We start from the raw sequence: 14891 nt of genomic DNA, 5'->3' as shown, positions 1-14891 counted from the left end.
CGGTTCGTTAAAGTAAGCAAACAGCAGACTGTACGACGCAGATTCTTCTCAGATACCGGTTCTGTACTTTCTTGTGTTTGACTGCTGCTTCAGTCTGTGAACGTTCACGGCTGTAAATTTATTTCTGTAAACCATTTTAGTGCAACAAGGCAAACGTTCAGTACAGAGTTCTCAAACTGCAGCGTAACCCAGCAGAAAACTGACCTCTAATGCTGCGTTCAGGTGACAGGTGGAAATTACAGACTTCCAACCTCAAAGCGTTCCAGGTGCATGATGGGAAACGTGAACGAAAAAAACATGGCTGACTTATTATTATGGTCCATCTCGGGTTAATTAAACTAGCCCTCGATCGTTACTGGAGCACAATAGTCACGTGACACACGCAGTTGGAAGAAAATAAAATAGGTGTGCGGTCTGCATAGATCGGGGGTCGGCAACCTACGGCACGCGTGCTGAGACATTTTAAGTGGCCCGTGAGAAAGCAAACACTGCCGCTGCGTTGTTTAATATTCCATCAAGTTAGTGAAAAAACAGAAGAACAACAACCGTGACGAATTAATGTTGATATTATTATTATTATTATTATTAGGGTTGTCAAATGATAGTAATATGGGAAACATAACGCCGGTCAGCAGCTGTCTGTGAGACTGGGCCAAACTAAAACATTTAATTTTGCGGGGAGGGAGTTTACTTTCCGTCCGGTGTGGAAAATAACAGATTTTTAGATGCATCGCGATGCGGGCTTGGACGATTATGAATCAATCAACAAATGTCAATAATCGAGAATCTAGAGGTTGATTGATAACGTGATGTTGACCGGACAAAAATGCTGAAGTGCGGCTCCGGACCGTCTGTGGCGTGAACACAACGGAGACGTGTTGGGCACAGACAGGCAGCTGCTACTAAACTTTCACATGATCAATAAAATCACAACTAACGTTAATGATCTTCACCCGCACGCGGTGCAGCACGGCAGCGCTTAGCGAGCGTCCTCTGCTCATTCTTCAAAGGACAGCTACGTGAACGGGCGGAGCAGAGGCGAAGATGAGCGCTACGTGTCAGCTGTAAATGTACAGTGTAGCTCACAGCGTGTCCGTTTATTAGAGTCTGTCTGTTTTCCTACTGCTAGAAAGGCGGTTAGCGTTAGCAAACACATCCTCTTCAGCGGTCTGGAAGCTGAGCAGGACGCCATCTGGCTGCTGTAAAGTTGGTTTGTTGTCATTCATCCACAAATGCCGTTTCTAAAGGCTCACGGTGCTCAACACAAGATTACAATAATCAACTTACAGGACAGAAACATATAACTACACCCGACGAGACCACAAAAGGAACATTAAGGTGGAGTGAACGTGTTCGGCTGGAGCAGCGTGGTAAAAAGTCCAACCTGTATCTGACTCTATACTGACAACAGCAGCCTCGTAAATAAAAACAGCAGCAGAGGTCAGTAATGACGCTGTAATGATGCAAAGCTACATTTACATCAAGTAACATTAAATATCTGCATTTCATCACTACATACCACTTTGGACTGTTACAAATACTTTGCTTTAAAAGTACCAAATAGTCAAAAAGTGAGAAAAATCCACTGTATCTTGTATCCACTGTGTCACAATGAGGTGCCTACAAATTCCCACCGAGGAATCGAATGGTGAGACCAGTGAAGATGCTCAACCTTAGTGACGAGTGTAGCAGAGACGGTAAATATGGTGGAAAAATGTGAATTTAGAAGAAAAACTGTTGTCACAAGAGGCCTCTGTAACTGTTTTAGCCTCTGGCTGACTGGACACACGACATGTTGGTAGTTTGCCGTTTACTGTCACTTCAGTGTTCCAGCTCAGGCTTGACCTGCTCTTGTTCGGCAGCGGTGACTTGCTTATAACGTGTTTGTTTATTATCACTGATGGACTCATCTACCAAAATCTATTAGAATATTTTAAACTCTTATCACGGCAAATATCGATATGTGATTCATTTCAATTCATTCGAATAATTCATTACAAACAAGTTACAAAGCTTGTAATTAATTTTGACAGCCCTGTTTATTATGTCTTCTTTATTATTATTAACGAGGTCAAACTTCAATTAAAATCTGACTATCAGTGCATAAATTAAAAATAAATGACGTTAACAAACGCTGCTGGCGCACTGGATGTCTTCATCTCTTATAGACTGATGGATCCTGATTGTCTTTGCATGTGTTCATACTATTGGAGCAATCTCATCTTAGCAGCTTATAGTACCAATAAATGGAGTAAAATTTATTGCACAGAGGTCGTTGGTCATCAGTTATTGCACTCAGGCCACGAGAAATGTCCTTACTCATAATCTAGAAAAGATACTTAAACATTAAATACTAAAAATATATATATATTATTAAAAATATAGCAAGTTATTATGTTGTGCAGATGTGTGTGCCCGGGAGGCCCTCTGAAGTCCGTCGGACTCCCCTCACCGATACCCCACCACTCCATTTAAAGGCTCGGAGTAGGGGTGTGACGAAACACTCAGCCCATGAGACGTGACATTGGGGTCATGACAACAAGACAAGAGTACATTTTAATAGGCCTACTATTTAGAAAAAATAATGTATTGATGAAATATTCAACAGGGGGTCTGGGGGTCCTCCCCCTGAAGATTTTCAGCATTAAACACTTAATTTCCTGCAGTCTGGAGACATTTTCTGCACCAGAGAAGCACAAATTTCAGGTCGGAGGTGACAATTCAGAATATAAAATATAATACAGGGCCTAACGTTAAACTTTTCTGCAACTGGCCCCACCGGGCCAAGTTATTTATCAGTGTTACAACAAAACCTTATAAGTTATTTTCTACTGCTTGATCGGTTATTAAATACATCCTGGATATAAAATTAAAAACTAAACTAAAATGTGATCACAGTTAAAATGATAAAAAAATAAAAAAGGTTAACAAAACAACTTACTTTTAAAACAAAACACACTAACAGACTCAAACATGACGTGCTCTGCTGCTGACAGCCAGTTAATTAAACTCTACACAGAGCAGCGGACACAAGTCGCCATGGTAGCAACCTGTCAGTCAGCTTGTAGCCCCGCCCTAGCCCTGCTTCCTGGTCTCTGTTCCTCTACATGGGACCATAATTTACTAAATGAACATCATGCTGTGTTGAAGAAGACTTGAAACTAGCGACTGAGACCAGAAACTCATCAGGAAAGTGTTTAGTGAGGGAATAAATCAGCTGACAAGTAGAAACATTTTCTTTCTGCAGCCGCTGGAGTCGCCCCCTGCTGGCTGCTGGAGAGGACGCAGGTTTAAGTCGCCCCCTGCTGGCTGCTGGAGAGGACGCAGGTTTAAGAGTTTGCCGTTTGATAGAAATTAGAGAAATAACATTTGACAATCGCTCGTCACGTCACTACAGATCTGGATTGGACAACGGTGCACGCCACGAGCTGCAAAACATCTGCAGGATGTCGAGTTTCCCACTTTTAAAATAATACTTATTGTTTTCAGCCTAAGTTACTTTTTTTGGACAACACAGAGTTTTTATATTTACGTTGCATTGCAGGCTTACTGTGCAGATAAACCTTTATCATTGCATTTTTATTTGTTAATTAACTCTAATTTCTTGGTTCAAGCTATTCTTTTTTTTTTTTTAACAAATGCTTTCAAAAAGTGGTGGCTCCACGTCCCCAGCGTCCTCCCTGCTCACCGCTTCACCTCCACTCTCCTCCTGCTCTCTCTCGCTCGGCCCCGTCACTTTGCCACCACAGCCTGGCAGGGGCCACGGCTCTCCTCTACGCCTTCAGGACCCTGTGCTGCTCTACGTCGCTGATGTTGAAGCTCGTGCAGGAAACGTTTTCATGCATTTGGCGGCAGCTGTTTGAAGATTTGTTTGTGGGGGGGGGCTGTAATGCGAGAAACAGAGCGCAGAGGGGGCGGGGCTAGTAAGAGATGTGATTGGGCCGGCCCAGTGTCAGTATAGAAAATTACCCAATGGGCCGCTGTCCGTGCTTCACGGGCCGATCGTTGGCCCGTTTCTTAAAAAGCGGTTATATAAATACATCATTTACGTTATGTAACACATTAACTGGTATTACGTTACGAGACGCAGGAGCGGTGGATATTTTACAAGCACGGAGCGACAGTGAACGCGCCACCGCTCGTCATTCGGCACCACGTTTGGTTTCGATGTCTTATTTTAAATCTTTTTTTATTCTTGAACAAGCGTCTGTCAGTTTTTTAACATGAACCGAGTGCAACACCAGGAACGTGAGCAGAGCCCGTCTCGGCCGTCGCCTCCACGTGCTGCTCCTCTAATCCTTTGTGAAGTTTCTCTGAGGGGGAGGAGTAAAGACGTCTTGGTGACATGGATGCATTTACACCTTTTTAACATTTGGCCAGCATGCGTCTGGTGGGGGTCACGCTGAATAATTCCTGGATGCAGATTTGAGATCAGATCAGCTCGACACTTGTTTTTCTTGAGAAGCCATTGTGTTGGAATAGATGCATTTATTTTTTGTTTTGTTTTTTAATTTAGTCATGACTGTATGTAGCATTTTAAAGTTTTTCTTCATTGCTTAAACACTAACCAGACAAATCCCTCCATCTCTCACTGCCTTCACCATGCAGTCATTGAGAAAACACTCAATATGGTTCACGCAGTCAGCACACAGCTACCCCGCTGGAATCTCAAACCTGGCCTGTCCCGGACTCAAAGACAGGACGCCGGGGCAGAATAATTATCCTTATTAGTAACTGGGCGGCTGTGGCTCAGGGGGTACAGCGGGTTGCCCGTTAATCGGAAGGTTGACGGCTCCTCCAGGCTGCGTGTCGAAGTGTCCTTGGGCCAGATACTGAACCCGAATTGCCCCTGGTGGCTGTTCAACTAGAGTGTGAATGTGTGAATGCGATGTAGTGTAAAAGCTCTGAGCGGTCACAAAGACTAGAAAGGTGCTATACAGAGAATAAAAAATGTTTACATTGGTTATTTCTCTTGTCGTGTTCATCATGTGAAAAGGTTTGAGGGCGAGAACCACAAGCAGCATGACTAATAAGCAGTTTTTGTAGTATTGTTTTGAATCTTTCTCACCAGTGTTTTTGAGGGCAAAGTTTGGTTTTTCAGCAAGATTGAATGGTTTTGAGTGGAGAGCTTCATTTTGACCTGAAGTTGTGGATCTGTGTTTGTGTCTGGCTGCTACCTTGGCAGGGTCTCTCTTGTAAAAGAGATTTTCGACCTCAATGAGACGACCTGCTAAAATAAAAAATGTACAGAGGGTCTAAGATAAAGATGAAGCAGCTGTAGACGTCCTCCAAAACCTGTTTTCACTTCATGCCACAGAGGATGATGGATAATTACTTGACTCAGGTCAGAGTTTCATGGTTTTATTTGAGTGAAGGACAGATGCGGAATGAAATGCCTCTCTGTAACCAGCCACATTCAAACCCATGCAGCAGACCGTCGACGGTGCGAAGTGTATTTGAGTCGACGCTGCAGACGCTTCGGCCGCCGCGTCCTCAGAGGCTCGCTTACCTGCCCAGTCTGAGCGAGAGGCAGATAGACAGAGGGGGTAATTGAGGGCAGACGCACCTTGCTGACCCAAACGCTCATCCTCAAGACCCTCTCCGCTCGCCACACACATTACCAATGCAAAGTGGGTTTTAGATCACCATTACTCCTGTATGATTTACTCTGCTATATTAAACGGGGCACAGCGGTGTTATGAATTCTCCCAAATCATCCGCAGGTCCTTCAGAGCACGTCTCAGAGCAGCACAGCGCCAACGATCTCGCATAAATTATTGCTTTAAGAATGCAGCTGAATATTTTCGGAAATGATTTCCAGCGTTTGGCATTTGGAGAAGTGGTTAGAGAGGCCGTGCTGTAGCTGAAGGCCACAGGTTTACAGCCTGTGGGATAAGTCTTCAGTGTTGGCGGTCCAGGGCGCTCAGCGGCGAGGACTACCGTTTCAGCAGGATGGAGGAAAACTAACCGGCTTTTCCACAACAGACACCAGTCAGAACACAAGGTTATAAATGCTGCGCTGCGACAGACGGGGATGCATAAAAATGTGTTTAAAGAGATAAAAGAGAATGCAGACATGTTTTCAGACGTGTTGCAGAATTGAATTATTATATTATGATTGTATTAGAAACAAGAAGGAGCAGAGTGGATAAAATCAGGAACCTACAGATGCGTCTCACTGCAAAACAAAACATTAAAACATACGGTCATTTCATGCTTACTGAACATGCAGATTATCTGAGGATGCAGAGTAGATAACAGGGCGCCCGACACATATTAAGAGCAGACTGATCTCTGATGGGATAAATGGCTTCAGGACTAAACAGACGCATGTGTGTAAACGCCAACATGATGGTGCTGCTCAGGATCCAGTCCAAAGACGAGAACAAGGTGCAGCAGAATTTATCTTTTTGCAAAACAAACCGTCAAATAAAAGCATCACGATAAAATACATGCATTTTACATTTTAAAAAAACAGGAAAGTACATCTCTCAGTGGCAGAACATTCAGGTGTGAATAACAAACACAAGGCTGTGGAGAAAGTTTGAGCCCGACCGGAAGGAAGAACGCGAAGCTCTCATTCAGACACACGGCTGTTGAGACCAAACCACCAGTTTCCTTTAAGAGCAACAAACTTCTCAGTTGTTCCTGGTGTTTACCTCCTCCTGTGCTGACAGAGCAGTATTCCAGTCTCTCAAACGGATCAAATCAAAACTATTAACACAAATTCAGCCAATGAATTCAGCTCGACTTGCAATTTCGACCAATCTCCGCAACTTTTCTGCAAATCAGAACTCTAAACTAAAACTTGCTTCCTTGTTTCATTTAGAAGACGCAGCAGAAGTGTGATACCAACAGCAAAGGGCCGTGAAGACCAGGATCCACATCTTCTTCACCAAAGAGGGAACCTGTTCTGCAGAACGTGTCGTGGTCGAACGTCAGAAACTCACGGAGGACGTCAGACGCTGAGACACAGGCGTCCCGCTCAGCTGCAGGACAGAATCGAGGTCAGCTGGTTTAAATATGCAGGTCACGGTTTTGATGCGTCCTCAGTCCACTGGAAGCGTCTCAGCAGCGTCTCAGCAGCGGAGCGTGCGTCCTGCCCCACGTTACCGACTCGACCTTCATCATCTCTTTGACGCCGTTTCGTTCCGTCAACTTCAGGCTGCATTTCCCACAGGGAGCATTTCAGAATAAGAGCGTTCTGCCGGACAGATTTTGTTGATTTGTTACATCCATCCATCGTCAACAGGGTCGCGGGGGGCAGGAGCCAATCCCAGCTGACACCCTGGACAGGTCGCCAGTCCATCGCAGGATTTTTGTGCTTGTACTGTGATTCAGCGGGCCACGTAGTTAAATGTTTCCTTTTGTGTCCGTTTGAACCATGTTTATTCTTGTTTTACAAGCCAGAGTCGCCACTGGGTGTTTTATTTTGAAAATTGACCGGATTCTCCGCGCCGTTCTGTGTCTGACTTCCTGCCTGGTTCGATCTGCTCTGTGCTGCTTGTTTTTTATGTTTTATGAATTGTGGGGAAAGTATTTTCAAAATCACTCCCATCAAAAGCATTTATTTTTTTCAGCACTCTCAAACACCAAAATACTTGAAAGTACTTGAAGATGTAGTTCAAATACACGCTACAGCGGCGGGACAGGATGCAGGAGCGCAGTCTAAACTCGTCTCACCGGAAACGTCTCTGTTTGAAAGCAGATATCGTCGATCAGGAAAAGGAGCAGCATCGCAGGAGGCGGCTGTTTGTGTGCTGAACTTACATTTTAATCCAGTTAGCAGAGACACATCATCTGACTACTAACCCACTGCGGTGAAATCGGATCTAGGAATAACTGGGAGTAAATGTCGGTGTGTTCGGTCACACTGCACAGTATAAACTGCTTGGACGCCTTTGGTGTCACGTGATGGTGATTAAAGACACTAAATCATTTTGTGCAGCGAGATGTTTACCTAAACAACTAGATCATCCCAGAAAACCAAGTGACGATGCAACATGTGAGTCTGCGATCAGCACACAGGGCTCGAGAGTTTCTCCTCCTGTCTGAGTCCGAGTCACTGAATTTAGTTGCATTTCATGACGTCTCTTCTTTGGGAAGGAAAAATTGTCCAGTGAATTACCTCAAAATAAATATATGCAGCTCGTAACCACGGACACCGACTGCGCTCTAAAAAACACATTCATCAGCTTTAAGCTCAGTCGGTTTTCTTTTTTTGGATAATATTTTAATTGAAATGTTCCATAATACAACAAGGACAGATGCATAAAAAAACACATACATATAAAAAATAAGAAATAAATAAAATAAAGGGCAGGACATATGATTACACTGCTGAATCACTGACAACATATTTGAACACTTGGCTGCCACATATCAGAGTTTACCAAGACTGTCCATCATGTTACATCGAACCTTTTCCACATGGAAGATACTAGTGAGCTCCGTAAGGCAGGTTTTAAACTGAGGCACAGTGTCTGATTTCCAGAGATCACCATTCCACACATAATAGAGCTTTGCACAGAGACACTTTGGTTTAGTAGAGAGAGAGAGAGAGAAAACCCCAACAGTGCAATCTCTGGATCAGGTCCAAACACATACATGTCAGAGAACCACTTAAACGTGTCACACCGACAGTTATACAGCGTTGGACGTGTCCAGAAATGCAGATTTACACAGAGGGGAAATCAGAGGGAACAATCCTGCTCACTTTAATCTTGGAGTAATGAAGTCTGTGCACAACCTTATATTGAATTAATTGATTTCTAACATTGATTGAACTCAGGATCCATTCTTGTTCTGTCAGCTTTGCTCTCCTGCTTATTTCGCTGTCAAATCTTTGTTCCAGCTGCCGACCGCACATAAAAATAATAACCCGTTAACATTCTCAGCCATCGCTCTAAAAACCTCCCTGTTAGAGTCGCAGAAATCTGTCTGAACATCTTAAAACAACACGATCTGCGCTGGAAGAGCGCGAGAGCGTGCATGTGTAACAGGGCTTCTTCTGACACTGGCACGTCCCCACCTGCAGGTGACTACAGTGATCACGCCTCACCTGTGTCTGAGGACCAATCCCAACGCCCCCCCCACCCTCGCTGACTCACAGCGCGTTCCCGGTGAGTCCGTGAGGGCCGTCCCACTGTCAGACCGCCAAGTGTGCGAGGGCGCTCTCGCCGCATTTCTGCAGACTTTGCCTGAGGGAACTGCCCACAGTTCATAGCGGTATGACGTGAAACACGGTGGTTACCAGGGTTACCAGGGGACACAGAAATTTACTTCTCCTCCACTCTGTAGGACTTAAAAATCAGGCAAAAGCATGAAATAAAAAGTGCAACGTGTTTCAGTGTCGTCATGGTAACGCGCCGTCCCGTTCTTGCTTACAGCATTTTGAGCCCTCGCAGCCTCTCGCACTCAGTGGCGTCTGTGGGGGTTCAGGGCTCGGGGGGGGGGGCATCGGGATCGCCCTCGGGAAGCCCGACGGGTTCACGCCTCTGCTGGGTGCGTGTTTCAGGATCGGCAGCGACGAACTGCAGGTACGTCACTGACGGGTGCACCGGTGCTTGCTGCTGTTTCGGTTGTGTGGGAGAAGATAACGTCTGTACTCTTGTTTTGAGACGGCGTCTCACGAGTCCACAAGTTCAGTGTTTAAGGCTGTTTTCAGATTTCTGCTCAAACTGCTGTGCACTGGTTTCAGTACCATCGTAGATGTTGTTCGGGCTCTCTGCTTCTTCGTGCTCTACTTTTAATCACTCAGAGGCCGTCTCTTGTTTTCTGAAATCAAAGCTTCTCTTTATTCATTGGAGGGAAAAAAGAAGGCTGTCGTCCGCAGAAAAACCTTCCCTTTCAGGGAAATGCCAAACAATTCACAGCGCGACCTCAGAAACTCTGACTCTGTTCTGGGTGGACGGAGTGGACAAAGCAGAACATGGGACTTGAACACAGGAGAGCGCTCCGCGGCCCGTGATGCGTGGCCAATGAGGGACCTTTTCTAGAGTCGACCCCAAACACAGGCAGTCTCTGATCAAAGGGAGACCAACGAAGCACCGACCTGACACGCCGCGTCGGGTATCAGCTAGACGGGACGATCCAGATTTATTTTAGGTTCTCCGTCGCTATTCGTCGTCTCCGCTCTCACGTACGTTCATGTCACTTCAGGGCCAATCGCTCACCTGTGTGTTACCTCACCTCCCAAACACAGTGGGATATTTTACATTTGGTACTGGCTGGGTGCTCTGTGTCGGCGGGTTGACATATCAGAACTGGAGCTCTCGCACTCCTGCGGCGTCCTCAGCAGAAAAACGGCCGGACGGCTCGATGATGCGTCAGATTATTACGACCCACGTTTAGGGTTGTTGTCAGGCCGCGACCTCTAGTGGCAGAAGGAGTCAGGTGACGTGGTACAAAGACAGTCTGCGTGAGGAGGTGCTGCGTCGGATGGATGAGTCCAGTGAACTCAGGACTTTCTCTCTGACTTGTGTCACATGACTTACACACCTCTGGACTGGTACCTGTTGTTTTGGGACACCTGACAATCGACATTTTGTCTTTTAGCTTTGAAGACGTGCCGCCGCTTCCTCGGCTAATTTGTGTTTTTCCTAAATGCTAAATACTTTTTTCTTTCTTTAACCCTGAGAGAGAGAGAGGGGGTAAGATAGAAGGAGAGGTGGGAAGAGGAGAGGCAGAGAGGGAGGTAATCTAAAGGACAAGATGAAGAAAAATTAGGGTAGAAAGAATCACTGGAGGCGACGGAATAAAGCAGAAGACGGGAACAGAGGGACAATCTGGAAAATAAGAAACATATGAAGAAAGTGGAGGAGTTAAAACGACCTGGAGGGATATTTATGTAAAAGTGAGATCCAACAGGCCGAAGGGATTACTGAATGTGTCAGAGTGGGGGGGGGGTTATTATAATAACTGTGGTTACATGAATAGTAATTCATCACTGGTGTGTCCCGGTTAATAAGTTTACAGAAATGCCACTGTCACCTGTTTTAACGGAGCGGTGGGATACATTTATCCTGTAAAACCATTATTTTTATTATTTTCATATGTAAGAAGTTCAAGTCCTTCTCTGTTCGCAGCTTTAAACAGCTTTTGGGGCGGCAGTAGCTCAGTCCCTAAGGATGCTGGGAGGTGCCAGTTCACCGGGCGCTGCCGAAGGAGGCCACTGCTGAACCGCTCGGGGCGCCGCACTGAGTGGCATCTCTCCGTGTGTCGCTACAGGTCCTGTTAGTGCATGTGTGTGTATTTCGGACCTGTGTGTAAATACTAACAATAATAACAACAGAGAGAAAACATTCAGGCAAAAGGTGGTTCCAACTTTGTGCAGGCGGAGAAAAGCAATGCGGCCGCTGGACTCGGCGCCTGCAGCCGCGAGGTTTTAATGTCGTGTGACAGGAGTGCAGAGTTCTGCACGCCCGCCGAGAAGTTCCCGCAGCTCGCGGCCGGTGACGCTCGTTTGTGCTGAGAAAAGAGGTGGATGCGGATCTGGCAGGAAGCCTTCATCAGCTGTTCTGCTGAATGATGCGTTCACCTCTTAAAGGTCCTTCTCAGATCCTTTGCTCTGCACGCTGATCAAACAGGTTCTCACCGCATGTTGCTGCTGAATCTCAGTGAACGCTGCTTCTGCTGAGTGTAATAAAATATGAACGACTCCAAACGTTCAGAAAATAAATTTACCACCGTTGATGAACTCGACAAAGGATATTAGAGCGTTTAAAGCGTTATCGTGCAGAACTCTGCAGAACAGCGGATATTCCCATGGCGTGCGGAGACGTGGCTGGCAGCAACTTGCCCGCTTGAAACACGTTCCTGAGGACCTCTCTCTGTTTCTGTCAGATCAGCGGCCCTCAGGTTCCTGTGACTGGTTTTGTTTCTGGTTTGGAACCCAGACGTCTTGTTTATTACAGCCGTGTAACGTCAACTACTGACGTAACGACGCTCGCCGCAGCCTGGTTTATTCGCTCCAAACCAGCTGATGGAAGCACAGATTTCACAAATTTCTTTTTTGCGACATTTCAAAAGTACGCTTAAAATTCACATAACAATTAGATGGAAACACGGATACAGTTCAGCCTGAGGGGACCATGAAGGTCTGAACCACGTTTCATCAGCAGCTCGGCCTCAGAGATGCGGCTGAAACAAATGAAGGAAGGAATGTGACGATTGTTTGCTGATGCTGAAATGTTTAACGTGCTGGTGCAGAAGTCACTGCTGCTGTTGTGGCAGACAGGTAGATGCCCTGAAATGTAAATGTCAGACTGTCGGGGGGGGGGACATCGCTTCAGTCGAGAGAGCAGATCACTTCTGCTGCAGGTTTCCTTTCCTCTGGTGGCAGTGAAATATATTTGGATTTGGAGGACTGAGAGGTGGAGAAGGAAGCGAGATTGAGACAAATGCAAACGGGTGATTCAGCCCGTGCTGACACTCAAATACTGGAAAAACAAAAGATACAGAAATAGAGGTCTGAGAGAGGGAGACGGAAAAGCATAAAAACATGTAGCGTGTTCAATAATTTAATAAAGGAAAAACTCTACAAACCACAGCTTGTTTGATCTGTGAAGCCAGCCTTCCCCTGCAGCTCCCGTTTCCTCTCGAGCCTGTTGTTATATTAACGGTGTTTCTGTCTTTATTTAGCTTCCTGCACCCTCAGGAGGATGGGAAAGGTAAGAGAAGCCGGTGACTCACGCTCTTCAGAGCGCAGGACTAACACTGCCCGGGGCCATCAGGTGGAGAGATCTTCAGTGATTTAATCCTCTGTGGATCTGACATGGCTGGATCTGGTAAGGATAAATGCTGGTGCAGAAAGCCAACTGTGCCCGACCGGCACACGGATTCTGTCGATGTGACCGTGTTCTCCTTCCTGATGTTTTTATCATTCATTGTAGAATCGTGACGGGAAATTCTGCTTTTATAAATCATGCCGCAGATTTTTTACAGATCCAATTTTCAGAGTAATTCTGTGCAACTTTATTCCACATGCCGCTCTGAATCACACCACAGTAAGAACGACTGCGGAGATGATCTTTGTTTCAGTTCGATGCAAATCAGACGTATCAGCAACATTTTCAAACTGCAAATTGGATTCTGTGTAATCTGATTTTTTCTTTCTCCTGTAGGAGGTGTGGGAGCTGCAGGGGGAGTTATTAATGATACCTCTGAGAATATTTTGGCTGCAGCTTCAGGAGGCTCATCTAGCTACTCAGCATGGAGAGCTATTCGGAGGAGGAGTGAGCACAAATCCATCAAAAGGGCAAACTCCTGAACACCCAGCATTAATTTAGGCCGACTGTCCCCAGCAGACAGACGACACCTCCGGTCCGAGGGCAGAGGTTTGCTTTCACACAGCCTGCAGTCTGCAGGTCATCACAGAGGGACGCTTGCTCAGGACCCCTGGGCATCAGTTTTTAACGCACTGGGAATTCATTTAGCGTCATTGTTCAATGCTAAAATCAGGCCTGGTGTCAATCACAGAAAAGGAGGTGGTTGGGCCAGAAACTGGACTTTCACCCAGGAGACGGTGTGTGAAACAAAAAGTAACGTAGTTATTTTAACCCAAAAATGAACTCAGATCTGAACTGCTCTCCGTCTGTAGTAAAACGACTGAAAACATCACGTGACCGTTCACGTACACTGAGCATGTGCGGTGTAAACAGGAAGCAGATTGTCTGCTCCGCAGCTGCAGAAGAAAGTTCTACTGGAGACGAACGCAGAGCAGCGACGGTGAAGAACCACAGCAGAGATTTCTCTGCACGGAGCGACAGCGAGGTGGAACTGAGAGGAACACGGGAGGACGGAGAGACGGCGGCGGGAAACAGACTGCGAGTCGACGCAAAGCAAATACGGAAACCTGCACAGGACAAGTGTAGAAGTGTTATTGACACAGTACAGTGTGTTTGAATAAAACTCTGTCAGCAGCATCGTGTTTCTGCTTTGACTGACTGACGGAGCGTCACCGTTTCCACCTGGAGTTTAAAACCAAAACAAGATCAGCAAACCAAAACGTAGCCGTGTGGATGGAGCAACGTTACAATTATAGCCCGCTAACTCTTAACGAAGCACTTGTTCAAACCTAACCAAACCTTCAGCATAGCGTCATAAAAGTGAGTGTGAGCGCCGTGGAAGGTGGAGACAAACGGTGTTACCCAGGAGACATTAGGTTTCTCTCAAGCTCATCTGCTGTTGTAAAAAACAGATTTTTAATAGTAACTAGAAACTAACTGTAAAATCTGCAGAGGTACCAGAAGAAACAGTTGCACGAGCTTCCAAAATTATTTGTGCAAAAATCATTAATACATGAGGTCCAAACTTGAGGGTGGGCGGTGAAATGAACAGACGCAGAATATCAGCTGATCTGGTAAAGAAATGAAAGTGAGTTAACGCAGAGAGGGAGAAGCAGGTGTGTCGACGACCTGCAGGCCGAGAGCGTGAGAGCGATTCACAGAGCCAGGAGATCCAGAAGGAGGAGGCGTCTCCCAGCTCTGCTCCCGATTAACTATTTACAGTTTAAGATTAGAGACGGCATGAATTATTAACGTGGCACTCACTGCTGAGACACACAGAGACGGGGGGAGAGAGAGGGAGAGAGAAAGGGAAGCTCGATCCAGGCTTAGAGTAGCGGGGGGGGGGGGCAGGGCAGGGACTGAGGCGAAGGACTAGAGGCTCACGAGGGACTCGGGGAGGACGAGACGGGTTTAACTGAACAGGGGATTCTGGGTGACAGCAGACAGGAAGGACTGAAGAGGTAGAAATGCAGACAGAGGAGAGGTGGGAGATGGAGAGAGAAAGAACACAAGGGGGAGCAGGAAGTCCACCACAGACCTCCTGACCGGCTTACAGAGATCCAGTGCTTTCAGTTAGACTGTGATGGCGTGCTGCAGCGTCAC

At 46.2% G+C, this 14891-nt stretch overlaps 1 long non-coding RNA gene across 2 annotated transcripts in view; it reads left to right on the top strand.

Moving 5' to 3' along the window:
- LOC123986877 overlaps positions 1 to 14424 on the top strand; it is a 139330-nt gene extending 124906 nt beyond the window's left edge. For both annotated transcript variants that reach the window (XR_006829002.1, XR_006829001.1), the window contains 3 exons: positions 6830 to 7007; positions 12643 to 12788; positions 13125 to 14424. This is a non-coding gene — a long non-coding RNA (uncharacterized LOC123986877). The remainder of the gene's footprint in view (positions 1 to 6829; positions 7008 to 12642; positions 12789 to 13124) is intronic.
- The last annotated feature ends 467 nt before the right edge of the window (positions 14425 to 14891 follow it).

Source organism: Micropterus dolomieu, linkage group LG18 (genome assembly GCF_021292245.1).
Source record: "Micropterus dolomieu isolate WLL.071019.BEF.003 ecotype Adirondacks linkage group LG18, ASM2129224v1, whole genome shotgun sequence".
Classification (NCBI taxonomy): domain Eukaryota; kingdom Metazoa; phylum Chordata; class Actinopteri; order Centrarchiformes; family Centrarchidae; genus Micropterus; species Micropterus dolomieu.
This window is presented reverse-complemented; position numbering and strand designations above follow the sequence as displayed.